Source organism: Rhamphochromis longiceps, linkage group LG4, assembly GCF_057381845.1.
Source record: "Rhamphochromis longiceps isolate RC_006_pf linkage group LG4, R_longiceps_female_GT1.1, whole genome shotgun sequence".
In the NCBI taxonomy this organism is placed as follows: Eukaryota; Metazoa; Chordata; class Actinopteri; order Cichliformes; family Cichlidae; genus Rhamphochromis; species Rhamphochromis longiceps.
The window spans coordinates 26,948,754-26,966,777 of NC_140560.1; the positions used below are offsets into that span (position 1 = coordinate 26,948,754).

At 40.1% G+C, this 18,024-nt stretch overlaps 1 protein-coding gene across 2 annotated transcripts in view; it reads right to left on the reverse strand.

The window, feature by feature from the left end:
• adgrl1a (adhesion G protein-coupled receptor L1a) overlaps positions 1–15,626 on the reverse strand; it is a 163,350-nt gene extending 147,724 nt beyond the window's left edge. For both annotated transcript variants that reach the window (XM_085404183.1, XM_085404180.1), the window contains exon 1: positions 15,474–15,626. The gene's annotated coding sequence lies outside the window, so the exon portion shown is untranslated. The remainder of the gene's footprint in view (positions 1–15,473) is intronic.
• Between the last annotated feature and the right edge of the window lie 2,398 nt (positions 15,627–18,024).

Below are 18,024 nucleotides of genomic sequence, written 5' to 3' on the forward strand. Positions count from 1 at the left end.
TACTTTAGTATGTGCACCAACACACTGTAAATAGAAATACTGAAATAAGAAGAAAATGGAAAGAAACACCAAAAAACTGCAGGACACTGGAGCCGAACTATGTAGAGGATCACAAAATTTGGTCCACAGCGTGGCGTTTGGTTCACTATACGATTTTAATATATATTATTAAGGTGGTTTATCTCTATTTTGCAAACTACCAAAATGACCAATATAGTTAAATATAAACCATTTTTATATGTACAGTGCCTCTAGAAAGAAGGTGTCCAATTCACCTTGCAAAGCCAAATTTAAGGGAGAGATTGGTGCAGTAATGTTAGGCCATTCTGGACTTCAGGGCTAAAGCTCAGCACCAAGTGAATAACGGCAAATTAGGCAGTAGATTGCAGAATCAGGATGGCTCTGAGGGCCCCTGGTCCTCTGCTCAGCTTCAATTCCCTGACGGAGTCTCAGCTCTGAACACCAGCACTCTAATTAAACATTATGCAGATTCTTCTATATGCCATGCAGAGAGCTGGGCAGGACAACAGGGATACAAAAGAGTCCCAGTAATTACTATTTTCCAGCATGTAGTCACGAGAAAAAGATAATATGAAAGACCATGTGTGCCAGCCTATATAAAAAAAGACATAAGAAGATTTGGTACTACTTTACTTTAAATGCACACATGCTCCCCAATAGCTGGTTGCTTGATGACAGGCATATTAGTACTCCTTATAATTTGTTATAAAGAAGTAATGGTTTTTTCAGCATAGTAATTTTCTACAGCTAAGAAAAGGAAGTTGTCCTGCAGTAATTATGATCTCAATATCCTTTGCCCAGTATGTACCTTCTAAGGAGGTAGTGCCATGTAACAGTCATATTAATGAAATATGTTGTACTTTCAGTATTGAGGTTTTGCTTATCACCTGTTCACTAGTAGTTTCAGACACATGTTTGTTAAGATAATTGAGATACAGATTCTTTTTACAAATATTCGGTGCCTTTTCATACCTGTACCTGTACTCTCAGTAGCACCATAGTTTTTTCAAGGTTTAACCCATCCTTCAAAAACGATTCTATCAGTTGCAGTAGAAGTATTGTCCCGAAATTGATTTGTTAAATGTGAAAAGACAAGTACAGAATAGCGCACCTGTGTGGAACATTAAATGTCAAAAATGAGTGAGGTAGCGATGAGATCTCTAGAGACAATATTCTTAACAGGAAAGATTAATTTACAGTTACTTGAATGGCATTACCAGTCATTTTGAGTTTTGTTAAATAAAACCATAGTTTTTATTGTGTCTTAGTAGGGGAGAATGACTCCAACCTTGTATGGCTTATGAGAGCAAAGCATGTTAAGATGACTATCCATCTACAGCAATTTGCTCCTTAATGAGGAGTTACTGAGTGAAAAACTAGTTATCAAACATGGCCATGCAGGACAAGGCATTTATAAGTAATAAGGTGATACATAGTTAAAATTACTGGCAGCTGGCAGTAGTTTCCCTCAGCCTCCTTGTAAAAGCACCTATGGTATAAATGTGAAAATTCTAGGGGATTTTTAGAAAAGTTGGCCACTGAAATTTGAACTCCTTCAAGATTTTTCATTTGAATTTCAAAATCCTGTGTCGCACCATTCTCAAGTTATCACACTTACAAACCTGGGTGTACCCTATCAGCCTATTCACAGGTGAAAAGCAACTACTAATTTACGAATCTGAGAACCTTAATTTTAAAAAAGTGTTGCCAGTTAAGTCAAGCTACTTGTAGCAGCTGTGTGGATAAATATATGCCAATAATACACTGTTGTCGTCTGCTGTAAATGTGGTGTAACTTGGAACCCTAGAGATTGACAGACTGGAGCTTTTTAGTATGTTTAATATTGTCATGGTACTGGGCTGTTGACCCACTCTTCTGTGTTTTGGACCATTTGAATCTTGTCAGATTCATTTTTATATTTTGAGAAGTGAACCTATTTTCTGGATTTTATTATGTTGGCTCTTCTTGTTTAGTCTGTGTGTTAGAAATGGTAGCGTTTGATAAAATTAACTTATTATGAAAACCCGTCTGGCACTCTGTAGGCTTGGATAGCTTTTAAAATAAATTATCATTTCAAAAATGCATTTTGTGTGTCCTCAGTTCACCTTTGTCTAATATTAAATTTTGTTTTTATTATCTGAAACATTCTTTTTTCACAAATATGCAAAACAATTAAGAAATCAGAAAGGGGGCATATGGTTTTTCACAGCACTGTACCTCTTCAAAAGTTGTTTGTCCTTTTAACTGTAAATATAGCTACAAGTTGCTGCAGAAACCTTTATATCGGTTGTTTCAGATGGGAGGAAAAATAGTTTCATGATCACCTCTACAGAAGGGTTACTTTCCACCTTTGCAGTTAGGGTAAGATACACCTGGGACCAGGTAAGGTAATTTTGTCATCAGAGGCTGATCTTAAAACTCCATGTGGACGTGTGCCCTCCAATTTGTGGTGACTCTGTAGACTTGTCTTTGAAGACACTAGACTACACTGTAACAACTACACATTCATCCTGCAGGCAGACACCAAGCTGACTTGAAAAACTATAAAATAAGAAAAACTTCCCAGCCGTGGTGGCCACAGCTGTCCATGCCCACAAGAGAATATAATCCCAGCCTTAGTTGGAAGACTTGTTTGAGTGAATGTCACCCACAGTCAAGACTTCTGAAAATCAGTTATCCCGTGAATCTTACTTAGCATAGAAGATACTCAATATGGAAGACTCAAAATCCTGCTGTGTCACCATGACTGTGTATTCATTTTTTTTTCTTCTGTGGCCATAGGAGTGTAAAAGTAGCTGCTTTTCCAGGGTTTACGGTGTCCGTTAATCCCCTGCCTGTGTGGTTATGGAGGTAAAACACATTTCCGTGCTCTTACTCTGTAGCAGGCAGCACTGGTGTGTGGCTTAAGCTCCGAGCAACAGGAAAGGGAAGATTCAGACATTTTTTTCCTTGGTAGAGACTTTTTTCCAGTGTCGTGCTGTTGGACGCGTGTATTTTGGGGATTAGTGGCTTAATCGACCTTGTAATGGGGAGATCAGAGTGCCATGCAGGCATGAAGAGAAGTGCGCACACACATGGTGATACACACGTATACTGTATTCTCTCATGCACACAGTCATATTTAGGCAAACACACTTAAGCACACAGATCTGTGAATCCTTACTTTATTAAAAAAAATACACACCCCCATCATCACAAGCTCTCCTTTATTTCATAGGCTACTGCACCAACTGAAACCAAGTACAACATTTTCCTTTTACAGAGGAATATGTGCCTCATACACACACACACATACACACAAACACACACACTAATAACCTCATACTTCTCCCCAGCAGCCAGAAAATGTACACTCACAACACATTGTATAGCAGAGTACATTGGACACCTTATCACTGCTTCCACCCACTGCTCCCTCTGTAATATGCTGTGGCTGTGCGGGTACATTGCACTGCATACCGAGGGCTCTCCGGGGGTCAGTGTATTGTCTCAGTGAACAATGAGCACTCTGGCTAATGCTTCCATGGACTTGAGAGGTCAGCCATGTGAGTCACCTAGTGTTACTATGAATTTCCTACAGCACATGTCCATCTTTTGCTCTATCTTTACCTGAGGGTTTGTGTGCCCCCTCAGCTGGGGTCACTCCGCTTTCCTACTGGTGTGGTGGTTAGAGTTAGGGGACTGGAGAGTCGGAGGGATGGAAGTAGTGTTATCTCGTATCAGCGGCAGTCGTGGAATCCAGTGCAGTGCAGCTGATAAGATGAACAAACAGTTGGGATCATTAGAGCGAAGACATTGTGTAATCACTGCTCTAATCTCTCTCTAATCCCAACATCTCCAACCAGCCAGAGGCTCCAAAGCACACGGGCCCATGCACCAGTCCAAAAGCCAGGCCTAAACACACAAATACTTTGTACACAAACACACACACAACTCATACACAAGTGCTGCCACTCAGGCAACGTGAACTCTCACACAGAAGAAATATATGCAAACAGCCAGGCACCAATAGCACACACACACACACACACACACACACACACACACACACACACACACACACACACACACACACACACACACACACACAATTCCATTTTTTGTTTCTAAACTAATAACAGGCTGTGCGCACATGGCCAACCCAGAGGAAAAAATCAATACTCTCTCAGACAAAATCAAGATTTCTTTTATCCTTCTATTTTTTTTCTCTTTTGCTTTCTCCCATTGCTTTGTTTCCCCACTCTCTCCCTCTCCCTTTTCTCAATCGACATCAGCAGCTTTTTGATCTTAGTGGAAGTCCTAGGAGCACAAGGCACAAAATACTCCACTGGAAGATGTTCGGTGGTACTCACCCTGTAAAGGCTGATCAATTCAAATAATAAGAGATTTTCCCAGGGTACTTATCTCACTTCTATGACCCACACTTCCGTCCTTGCCAGGTTCAATCCTAGTTCAGCTATGTAAAACAAGGCTGATCCTTGCAACAGCAAGTCAAGCCTCCCAATTTCCAGCCCCTACAAAGGTGACTCGCAGGTCAGCTACAGCTCTCTCGTTGCCTCTGGACAAAGAATCCAACAAGAAATGATGATGAAAAAAAAGAAAAAGAAATGATGAGCTGGGACTAAGGCGGTAAAGTACCTGCTACTGTGCACAAACACAGGCAAAAAACAATAGAGGGCAATTGAAAAAGTGGGGGGAAGAGGTTGAAAGGAAGAAACAAGGAGCGATGTAGAATCCATGGCCTCTGATCCATCCATCTATATTTATATCCATTTTATATTGGCATCTTTTTCATCTCAGGAAGAGCAACTGGAATATCTCTGTTAAGAGACTACTGAGATAGTTTTGTTTTCAACTGGCAGGAAAAGAGTTGGGATACACTAAGGCTGGGAAGTGAGAAAGACATGGAGAGGCACATAATTTTCTTTTTCTTTTTCTAAAGCTTTGGCACCATCACATTGCCTCAGTCATGCCAATAAAGTCTGTTTGAAATTAACTGAATTGACACAGGCAACCAGTGAGACAAAGAAAAGGAAGCAACAAAAGAGTGTCAGAAAGGTGTCAGAACATGGAAAGGGAAATTCATTACAAGTCAGTTTTTTTATAATATATATTTTCCTCATTTTGTCTCTGCTGTTTGTTTTATTTATTTGAAGTTAGTGGCTTAATGAGATCCCAGTGGTACTACAATAGCTAAGAATAAAGCAAATAGAGAGCGCGAAATGGGAGACAATTTCAGGAAAAGAGGAAGAGAAGGATGCAGGCAAGCAAAGAAACATAGAAAAAGAAGAAAAGTTACGGATCAATATATCACAGGAGGTGTAGCATTGAGGATGCACTGGCTCACTGTCTTATGCCTCTTCAGTACAGCTCAACAGTTGCCTTTTGTATTTGTTCTGCGTTCAATCTGACAGATATACATCCAAATTCCAGGCAGAAGACAAGCGCGTGTTGAGCCAGGCCACTGTGAGCTCAAATGAGATGAAGCCTAATGCAGATTGCATACCTCAACACTGGCGGCGAGAGATTGGCTGCAATGGTACGGCAGCCAGCCAACTCTCTGTGCCGAGCAAAGGAATGAAAAACAGATGCCACATAAAATGCCCTGGCATGAGGGCCGTATATTGATTCATTTGCTGTATTTTCTCTCTTTAAACAATGCTGTTTTATTACTTAGCTAAATATGCTGTATGGTTGAATGAGCACACTTTGGAGTGACAGCATGTGTGTATGTGTGCATTTATGCTATGATCTGTATCTAAGCTTCTTTGCGCACAAGCAATAGACCCATTCACTTTTTTTTCTGTAGAGTATATATTGACAAAGTTTTAAAACCAGTAATGTATAAAGTTTTATGCCTCTATTATCAAACTGCACACAGCTCCTTTTTTAAGATCTGCAGGTAGATATTTCCTAGTGTAATCTTATAATAGTGATAATGCTTTTCTGCTACTTGGCAACCTCTTGTTATCTGAAGTACAGGAAACAGGTGACATGCCCTCCAGAGAAATAAAATCAACACTCTCCTGAGCACTAAGTCAGAGTTGGAGTGACTCATCACACAATATGCTCTGTCAGTACTTTTTTTTTTTTTTTTTTTTTTTACTTTTAACACTAATACATACCCATTTTATCCCCAAGTTATTTTCTGGAACTCCTTGACTTTTTTGCTCTTTGTTGGGATCTTGATTGCCTTTCTTTTTTCGGGCATCCTCAATAACTTCCTCCCATTAGCTGTTTGCTGATGTCGCCTTCTATCATCAAGTGATTCTAGTCACAAACTCCAGTCCATCCAAACTGGAGGTTTGTGTTCCCTTCATAGCTGTGGTCAGAAATTGAGATACACTAATCACGGACATGAATGTCATAGTAATTTCAGATTTAATTATTTATTTGAACTGTTCTTGTTCCAGGGTGGAATATAGAAAGTAACCATTAACAATATATATTAAATACATGACAGACTGTAGAGCAAACAAGAATTGGGTGCACAATTTTGAATTTATTTTTGATATTTTTTAATTCACACATGGTCAAAAATATATGCATAAGGGCTAAAATATTTACATATAATAACTACTTTACTTTAATTGGTGCTGAAAGTTCTAGAATGTCTTTTAAGTAAGAACAAGGCCTATTAACATCCTGCTAGTTATTATGATTGAACTGCTCACTTCTCTAGCCAGTATTGAAAGGAAATATTTGGCAAAGCTCCTTAGCTTGACTAATGATCAAAACAATTGCAAAGTCCAAGCTCTAAGAGGTAGAATTGGAGATTAACACAAAAACAGGAAGGTTTCTTGGAGCCACTTCTAAACAAATGCAGATTCCAAGATCATCCTTTCAAACAACTCAACCAAACTACAAGTTTTTCAGATGTGTCACACCAACTGTTATCCCCAGATGAGAAGAAATGGGTTAGGATGTTCAGGAACAACCCAAGAATACCAAGGCTCAAGTTTGTCAAGAACTGGAAACTGCAGGAACACCAATGTTACTGTCCACAGTGAACCAGGTTTTATATAACCATGAAATGTGTGGACGCCAACCAAGAAAGTGTCTTGGAGCCCCTGCTCCAAAATCAATCCCTTCAAGATTGAGGAGAATTTGTAGCCCCCCACATGGACAAGCCAAATGCCTTCCAGAGAAATGTTTTAGCTATTTGGTCACAATGACAAGAGGTATGTTTGGAAGACTAAAGGCGAGACTTTCAAACCTAAAAACACTGCACAGTGGTCCCTCGCTATAACACGGTTCACCTTTCACGGCCCCGCTTTTTCGCAGATTTTTTTGTGCGGTTTGTCATGGGTTTTTGTTTGTTTGTTTGTTTCATTTTTTACAGCACATTGTGTTCTGCGTCGTGATTGGCTGTAGACTATTGTCAATCAATCTCATGCAGTGTCTCCTGTACAGTACAGAATGCGTCCAGCTCCTCAAATGTAGTCCCCGTCAAGTTTTCTCCCCAACAAACACAACACTGTTGACAAAACGTTTTGCACAATCAAAGGCAACCGTGGGTGCTTTTGGTTTCATTCTATAATACTGGATTCATTTTTCTATGAAGGTTTGAACTTTGAGAGAGTTTAAACAAGAGAGAAAAGTGTGAAAAAAGTGTTCATGCCTGTCTGAGAAAAGTGTATAAAGTGTATAGTGAGGGGTTTTGCAGCCTTCAAACATCTATAATAATTGTAAAAAAAAAAAAAAAAAAAAAAGAAAAGTTGGCTACTTGGCAGATTTCACGTATCGCGGGTTATTTTTAGAACGGAACTACCGCGATAAACGAGGGACCACTGGAAGCACGGTCAAGCATTGTGGTGGTAGCGTCATGCTCTGGGGCTGTGGAATAAAGAAGGAGGAGGACTACCTCCAAATTCTTCAACTTCATCTCAAATCAACAGCTAAATGGTTGAAATTTGGACACAACTGGGTGTTCTGACAGGGCAATTTTTAAAATCAGTTTTGGAATAGATAAAGCAGGCTAACATTAAGCTTCTGGAATGTTCTCCTAAAGCACTGACCTCAATGATATTAAAAATTTGTGGACTGTCCTTAAAAAGCAGGTCCGTGCCAGTAAAACAAGCATGTTAAATTAGTTCTACCAATGCTGCCAAGAAGAGTGGTCAAATATCCATGCATAATTTTGCCAGGAGCTTTGTGATGGCTACCAAAAGCATTGGGTTGAAGAGCAACTTGCTAAGAGATCTCTAACCAAATAGTAGTGGGGATATGTGTATGTAGATATTTGAGCCTTTATGTATACATGTTATTAAGTTAAGTTATTAAAGATGTATGCTGTAGAGTAATTTCACCCTGGAAAAAGAACATTCAAAGAAATCATTAAAAGCCTAAAATTACGATGACATTCATGCCCACGACGAGTGCATGTAAACTTTGGACCACAACTGTATCATCTCTGTGGTTCATGGCTGTTTTATTTTGTCAAGCTATTGTGTTTCCATTGAATATAGCTTGATGCCCTCTATCCTTGTTTAACTCCCTGTTATGGGTGGAAGTGGTAGAGGGCCTTTTTCTGTTTTTTGGCAAGGTACAAAGGGGCGGAAAGGGGTAATGAAAAGGTATGTGTGACGAATTGAGGCAAAGGGCAAGGAGGCAAGCTGTGTGTCGATGAAGAGAGGAGAGGAGATGAGGGCACAGCAGAGGAGGGAAAGTCTGTGAAAAAATGCAGAGTTGAAGGGTTTGGAAGAGCAGAATCAGCACTTATGCAAACACTCTGAGGAACTAGCCACACACACACACACGCACACATACATAAACACACACACACCTGTGCACAGCCATCCAGTGAGTTTTGCTGTAGTACTGTTACCTTCCATATCAGGATGTCATACTGGGCAGAGTTGGCTCTTGGAACAGCGACTCCCTGTTGCGCTATGAGGCTATTACATGGTCTAACAGAGCTCGACTAATAACATGGACCGGATCAGCCACTTCCCACTTCCTCCTCAGATCATCACGTATCACAAGAGTTGGGGCATTTTACCACCCACTCATGCCAAAGACATTTCCCAACCCTAATCCTACACTCAGACACACACAAAACTACCAGTCTTCTTTTTCTCCGGCAAAGCTCCCAACCTTCCATATGACGCATCATATAAAACATTAATCAGTTGTTGCCATCGGTCAGTTGGCGACCATCCACTGTCAGTGTTTTATAGTGCTTTGTTTGCCTGTTTGTTGCTGTTAATCTGTTTGAATAGCTGTGGGGGGCTTTCCAAAAGCACTTCCCGCTAAATTTACTGTCTTGGTGGCTGAGCACACATCTGTCTTTTCCTCAAACAGAATTCACACCCAATGCACAGTCCAAATCCTTCGTGCATAAACACCTTCAAACCCCAATCCCCAAGTCGTTGTTTAGTAATTGTGTGAGCATGCATGTCTGTGTGACAAGGAGATGTGAGATGTTTGCTACCATCAGCGTGAATTGTGTTTGCCACTGAATGGGCGATTTCCTTTTTTCAGTTGGTGCTTTTCTACTGTGCTGCTGATTGAATCAATTCTATTGACTGACCTATAGCGATAAAGAGAGATGACACGTAAAAATCATTGTATTAAACAGCAAGGTCTTATCGACTCTTATAATGCCGCAATTGTACCAAGTTGAAATGTCTCCCTGATTAGGTTTTAGATCATGTATCGCTACCATTGGTTTTCAACTGGATATTTAAAAGGTTTGCTTCAGTGCTTCCTGTGGTACAAAATGAACCTACAGCAACAGAGGTGTGCTACAAACACAGTTCTGGTCTTCTTCTAAAGTCAGATAGAGGCAGTGGCATGGCAGTTGTCGCCAAGATAAACATATGATGCAGTATTACTGTTTAATCGGTATGCAACCGTTTTCCATGTGTATACATTAGTGCCAGACTATGCACTTGGCTTCAGGTGACACAGAATTGCATAATAAGACAGTTGAAGCTTACGACAGTCTGTGTGTCTATATACAAAAAGGGGTCCTTTGGGAGATTGTAATGGAATACCATTAGGAGTCACAAGCACCAGACTGTATGGCTTTATTGCAAACAGTGGAGCACTAACTGCCAAACGTGTTTACACCGGAATTGAGCATTTCACACAAGACACCCCCTCTCCCCCCTCGCCCCCGGCACAATGTCGGTCAGTCTGCCTCTCTGTATGTCTTTCTCTCTTGCCCTGTCTTCCATACCAAGATGTCCATGCATGCACATACTCCTGTCAAGCCCCTCCCTAGCCTCACTCCTCCATTTTTTCCCTCCATCAATTCGGTGACACCCAGCAGTGGGCCGTGACATTACAGAAAAACAGAGCAAAGGAAGAAGGGCGGGAATGGGGAGGGGAGGAGAAGGTGGGTCGAATTAAATAGAAGTAGGAACATTGGAGAAAAAGGAATGGAGATTGTGAAAAGCAAAAGGGAAAGATTTAAAGACAGGGTTAGGGGGTGGGAGGCTGTAAAAAGATTGAGAGGGACCAAGTGGCTGAGTGAGTGAAAAGTAAGTGAGGGACATGTGAGTGATTTCCTCAATGTCATGAGGCAACATGGGGGCGGCTGCAGCCTCGGGTGAAGGAGCGGTGAAGCAAACTTGATGGCCTACACATCTGAGGAGAGGAAGTGGTCCCCTTGAAAGAAAGAGCTCAATAATTCAAATGGATGTGGAAAAAGAAAGAGAAGGGGGTGACAGAATGCAAACTGCTGGTTGAAAAGTGTTTAGAATATACTGTATATAGTGTGCTGAGGGCCAGCAGGTGAGAGTTGATTACCCACGAGTTAGAAATTATCAACACCACCAGAGCTTTTCATGTGCACATGGATGTCAGACATGCTAAAAAACACCTTTGGGTTGTCCTGATGCAAGTTTTTCAGAAGCAGAATTTCTGGCACTGTAACAGTGCTATGAAATCTATCGGGCTTTGTTCCCAGGTAAGCTCTTTGTGCAGGACATCACTTTGGAACAATTCATTCACACTGGCAGCGATGCAGTATGGCCACAATCAGAGCTGCCACCAGCCTGCAGTGCAGACACAACCAGAGGAATTATACTCTTACAAAAACCGTGGGGAGTCCATTCAGAGCCGCAATGCTCAGAGCACATCTCCATTCTGTACAGCAAACGGTGTGTCATTTGTCTTAGCCAGCACAGTGCTCAGAATTAAAGTGAAGAAAATTTGCTGCAGCTATAGCGTAGTGAACTTCCATTTGGTTTGTGAGAGGTTAAGACACCCGGCACTTACATAGCATGTAATGAAGGTGACACAGTTAGAAAAAGGAATGAAGGAGCATTAATTTAGAGATTTTGCTCTTAGCTAAATTAATGTTGAGCAGGATGAGAATTAAAAAGGGGTCACAGTGGGTGAGGCTGTGACAAGAGGACACAGATTAGAGTTGTTCATAATGCAGTAGGTTTAAATTTATTTCTGCAGGCCAAATTCTATTCTCACAATGTTGAAAAGTTTAAGAAATCTGGAATTGTTCCTAAGTTGGATGATAATAGCCAAGCTAATTAGAAGCTGGCTTCAATTAAGTATTAAGCAACAAGATAATCTCAGTCATTTCTCCAACCTCTAATTTGAGTGCAGATATTCATTTATGTGAAAAATGGTATTCATTTTCCCACATACATAAATATTCATCTCAGACTCACTGAAATGGTGCTTTTCAGCTTGATAGTTTTCCTGACATTAAAGTTGGTGCCTGATGTGGCTGCAGTGCATCCTGCTGGTTGAGAATAAGCACAACAAGCCTCACACCCTCCGTACCATATGTGGTCGCTTGACCAACTTCTGCTTTATCTACAGTTTTTCATTTACAGCAGGAGCTCTCTACAAACTCAGCCCTGATTGAAGCCAAACTGGAATGCACAGCCTGATTTTGAGCAGCACTGATAAAACTCTGAAGCTCTTTTACCATTTCCCATCTCACACACTGAATACAATCCATTATTTGTAGAGTTTACAGCCAAAACACATCAGCTTAAGTACCACTGCACCTTTTCTTTGCATAAAACACTGACAAGACTAAAAAATGTGCTATTGCTGTTACTGAGACAACTCCAAAAACAATTCTTCTAACAACTTTTGATGTCTAAAAAATGTTTTCGATCAATTGTACAAAAAGAGATATATGCAGTGTTTGCAGAGCATTTGGGGACAATAAAGAGAAATGTACAAAGCACAAGAACATCAACAAATCTTTATTTCTCAGATGTGACTTCAAAGGAATTTTAAAATGCTTACACATACAGCTTCCAAACTGAGGTCTGGGAATTGAGACTGCCACTAGTGTACCTGCAGTAATGTCTGCAAGCACTAATAGCCAAACCTTTGCTATACATTTTGATAATATGTCACGTTTTGTATTATAGCAGATAAGAAAAAGAGATCCACACATAACTTTAAAAGCCTAATGTCTTTTTGCTCGCAGTGATAAAAATAAATAACCTTATATATGGGTTATACATCGTCGGTATTAAGTTCTGGGCAATTCCAGTATTTTTATTTAGAGCTTCCATCTTAAGAGTGTTTCTAGTGTATTTTTTTTTTCCTTTTGTTTTTACAGCATAAACAGAATTTTTTAGTCAGAGCATTCTGGGGGAGCCAAACATTTTTTGCTCTCATGCCTCTTAAAATACCTGTGAGTGCAAATCTGACATTTCTCTTCACACTTGCACAGATGGATACGATGGCACGAAGTTATGAACTTGACTGAAGATAGAGAAATGCAATTACCCTGAGATTATGAAATTATTGCATTGTCCCTTAAGCAGTCCTGCAGCTTTTTGTTTATTCATTCTCATCAAAAAGTGAAAATGCATCACATTCGTATTGTTAACGCTTGCAATCAAATGATGGCATCAAATTCAAATGTGTTTCATGCAATATGAAGTACATCCATCTATGATTATTAACTTAGTGATGGTGAATTGGTCTTGCTGGATGCGCTTTAAAACAAATGGGGTTTCTTAGACTTGGTGCTGACAGCAGTAAATGCTTAAATCAACATTAGCCAAAGACATCAGTGCTCTGAAGTGAGCAACTGCTGAGCTGTTAGTGATGCAGCCTGGCTTTAAATACAGCACTTACTTAGATCCCCATAATAATATAATAATCACCTTAATGTGATTAAGTTTCAATGATTCACACACAGAATCTTGCAACTCGAAACAATAATTTCTTTAAAGGCTTTGCCCTCTGTCGAAAACCACAACTCCACACACACAGCAGTTCTTCAGTTGGCTCTGTAATAACATAAATATCCTTATTATTAACCATTAAAAAGCTTAAAATTACCAGCTCTCAACCATTGTGGATAAAATGGGCCTCATAATGCATGAATTTGTCCCAGCTAAGCTGGCTAATAGCCTCTTACACTTATACTTCAGTAAACAGTATATTTATTAAATTTTCTTAAAAATATAAAGCAATACTGTAAACTGTGCATAACAAACAACTCTGGGGAAGAAAAAAGTTTTGAGTGTTAATGAGGGTATAATTATGTATGAGTAGACTGCCATTATATTGTATTAATCATATAGTCAAACATAACATACAATTTGCATACTTAATGCATTGAGACTGAGGTAGGGGAGAAAAGGTAAAGAATTTTGGGAAAAAAAAATCCTTGTCCCTTACGTACTGTGTTACGAAATTTACGATCATCAAATTTATAATCCATCCATCCATTCGCTACCGCTTATCCTTTTCAGGGTCGCGGGGGGTGCTGGAGCCTATCCCAGCTGTCATAGGGCGAGAGGCGGGGTACACCCTGGACAGGTCGCCAGTCTGTCGCAGGGCTAACACATAGGGACAGACAACCATTCACACTCAGATTCACTCGCACATTCACACCTAGTGGCAATTTGAATTATCCAATTAACCTATCCCCATAAGCTGCATGTCTTTGGACGGTGGGAGGAAGCCAGAGTACCCGGAGAGAACCCACGCAAACACGGGGAGAACATGCAAACTCCACACAGAAAGACCCCGGCCTGATGGTGGAATTGAACTCAGGACCTTCTTGCTGTGCGGCAACAGTGCTAACCACCGTGCCACCGTGCTGCCAAATTTATAATCAACTGTGTATATTAACAAAAGATAAAATAAAAATAAATACAACTGAAGAATTAGTTGATAACTAAAAATGAAGACAACACTGACATATTCTTCCGAGTAAGTGTTGTTCTCATCCTCGGTATTAAGTATAAACCTGTAGTTAGCTGTCTAGTTTTACCAAAAGAATGAATACACTATGGTAAGACTTTCCACACTATCGATAAGTAGTTCCTACATGTCTTCACCTCTATCCAAGCACAGGTGTTTCACTAGAGCCCTAGGTAAACAAGAGTACAGAAAAACCTTTCTCTTTTTACCTACAGAAAGTCTGCGCACCTCAGAGACAGAACATGACCTCTGAGGCCTATGCAGCATGCCTATAATATGAAGTATTTCTCATGGATGAGGTTCACAAAGCTCTAAAGAGGTTGAAGCTCCAGCAACACTTGTAGTATGAAGAACAACTTTTTATGCTTGGCAGACACTTTTCAGCCTGTAGCTTTCACCGGGGTACAGGTGCTTTTGCTTTAGCCTTAACACTGTCAGACATTTGCTCTTCTCTATGCACTTCGAAAGAAGGCGAAGTTGAATCAGAAACCTTGACACTGAACTTTGCAGAGGCCAGGTAGATTTTGCAGCTAGGTGTTTGCACATCTAAATAAAGAACAGACTGTTGTTGGGTGATCAGTCCTGTACTCTCTTTAGTACCCAATTTGCAAATGATTCAGCAGACCTGACGGTTTTTGTGAGTGACAAAAGACAGCCTTCCTCGCCTGCCCTGATAATGACAGCACAGGGCAGAATAATATATGCACCCTGTCTCTAATTTCTGGTGGCACTGAACTGATTATTCAGGCCAGACTGCATTGTAAGATGATTCAAAATTCATCTACTATCCACTTCTGAGGCAGTGGTTCATGGGCCTTGGAGCAAATTAGAGGAGTCCAGTTCAGTCTGTCAGTGGGGAATTAAAAGGGCATCTGCCACTCTCGGCAGCTCTCTATTAGCAGTAAATGACAGTGTTCAATGGTGAATCTTGACATGCAGGAATTCAAGTGAAGAAGACAGCTTAAAAAGTCAAAGACCCTTTTCTAAGATGTATGTAGGTTGTAGAGGTTGTAAAAAGTTACTTCTGTCCTCAAATAAAATCAAAAGATAGTTCAGCTAGAACGTCCTTAAACCCACGTTACAGTGTAAATTTTTAATGTGGAGGTGAAGTCTAGCTCTTGTCAGTGCTCACTATACACTCGCTTAAAAACAGGAATATGCATTAAAGCAACAAAGAAGAAGAAGAAGAAGAAGAAGAAAAGATGCTGCGCAATTAAATGGAATTACATGCTTGGTTACTTGCAACGCAGTGGTTGTTGATGTTCTACTTATTAGGGTTATAACAATGTTTATGTACTCACCACTCTCTGGCGCATTCTTAAACTTGTGCATCACGAAATTCTCCATCTCCAAATTCGACCATCTAACTCTGCTCCTCAGACGTTATAAGTTACAAATGTGACAGAAATTGTAAAAAGACAGATCAAAAATACACGTAATCAGCACGTTGGAAGATTCACCATGGGTATTTTACTGTAACTGATACACCCAGCATGCACCTGTCGAGAGCCATCACATCATCGTGGGTGTGTTTGATGTGGTTAACGTGACAGTGGCTCACCAGGTGGTTCGCTCAATCAGGAACTCTGCCCTCTTGTGTCCGAAGACGCAAAACAACTCATTGATGAATGGCACGACAGAAAGTGAAATGCAGACAAACGCAAATTAAAAGACATTTAACCAAATGAACCATTCTGCATGTGAATGAGTGCATGGGTGAAGTAAATGGTGTATGCAGTTTTGTTTGGTGCAAAAACCCCAACCAAAGCACAACGAAAATCCAAAAAGCAACTGAGCTCCGAGGGCTTTCATAGAGCACTGGCACACTAGGCCCAAGTGTTGCCAGTGTCACTGATGGGAAACGATCCACACCAGTCCTCCAACGCCTGCAAATGAGACGTGCCACACAAACGGGCAGAGAGGAAGGCTGGGTGGAGCGGATCATTCCACAAGAAAGACTCTCAAAAAACAAACAAAAAAAAAAAAACATTACAGCAGCAAGAGTATATGTGATTCATTACCTTCAGTCCTGTTTGCTTTGTTGTTGATATTATAAAAATAAAGGACACGAAATTGCACAATTTCTCAAGATGATGTCAGAAATTGTGCTAAATTACTCCTGAAGATTTCTCCTGAAGGGATCGCACATCCACCCAGGAAAAGAAGAGCGGTAGACCATTTAACAGTTTAAATTGTTTGTTAGATGAATCATTTCCTGAATTTAACACTCAAAGAGTGCTACACCCTGTGCAAAATTAAGCGCTGTAAATATCTGAATATTATTAATATGCTTATCAGTGATCAGGGCCCCAGCCATGTGCTAATATTACTGCTGTGTGATAGATAATGTCATATCTGAAAAAAGAAACATGCTTAAAATGTAGACTTCACCCTGTCTGGTGCATGATTAGATAAATGTTTTGATGCAAGATTGTAAAGGAGGCTGTAAGGTTAGAGTTCTTGAATAGCAACCAGCTTGGGAAATGGTACTACACAATGACATGCAGGGGGAGAATTTCAGTGCACACTATCTAAAAATTCAGTGCAATATCCAAACAACTGTCTGAAAGATTCCCCTTCGGACCTGGTGGTTAGAGAATCTGTTGAGGGGGGTGTTAACATAAAACGTGGTTTTATCATTTGCCCGAAAGCAGCCCTCTGGCTTTACAGCTGCACACGTAAACGAGCACTGTTTTTAAAACACTTAAGTCAGCATATTTAGGAGTTTTCCTTAAACTTGCTGAATATGCTGAGTTAGTGGATCCACCTTAATTTTCAACCCAGTAGCACTAGTTAAATTGTTATTTTCCACATTGCACTTGATAAGACTAATTCTCAACACTGAAAATTATCTTTCGTCTAATACGGTCTCTACTGAGAAATTGACTGGCCTAATCTGCAGCACCAAGAAGAGTTTTTTAAAGCAATCAAACATCTAAATTTCCCCAGGCATAATAGATGCATTATTGCATAAAGCTGCATCCATATATTGTGAGAATAAAAATGCAAGGTGGCACAGAAGTCAGATTTGCACCAAATATTTAAATACAACAGCTGAAATGATGCATGCCACATGTCTCCAACGTTGGCAAGTTAATTTGCCAGCCTAGTGAATCTAGTGTGGGAGGGGGGGATACGAGAGTAAAAGTGTAGTACCTATATTTCTCCACTAGATTATGCAACATCACCATGACAAAATATTCACACCGAGTACGCCATTTTGATTTGGCACTAAGAAAATATTCACATAGTGGATTTGAAACATGTTTGAATAATAAAGTTATTTTCTGCCTGTAAAGTCAAGAGAAAATTTACTTTGATTTGTTCTACAAGTTAAAGTTTTAGATGTAGCTCCTAATTCACTGCCAAACAGTGAGCATTTGGATAAGTGTGCTTTATTAAATGAGTAATTACACGGCAGAGTTCAAATGACTAGGAGAACTAGGTAAATCATTTTACTTGTTTAGTTGCTTACACAACTACCATGCCGTTCGAAACTATTTTGTTCCTCTTTGGTGTTATTCCCTCTTTCATCTCTTTTTTTCATTTTAATCTTTTTTTTATTAGTTTTACCAAAAGGTCAACGAGCACAAAAAGAGAATATGCAACAAAGCGGAACACGAGCAGCAACAAAAATAAAAAAGGTTTCGCACACCCATGATCTCAGCACTTTGTAAAAGCTTAGCTCAGAGGTGTGAAAAGCTGGTGACAGCATGAACACACTTCCTCTACATGCAGGGGAGCTATTTTTTCACAGCTATAAAAGGGAAATGTCTCTTCGCACATATTGTCACAACGATCAGTACAGAGTGTTGAACACTACATTCAACAATGCGGGAATTTTTGAGTCTT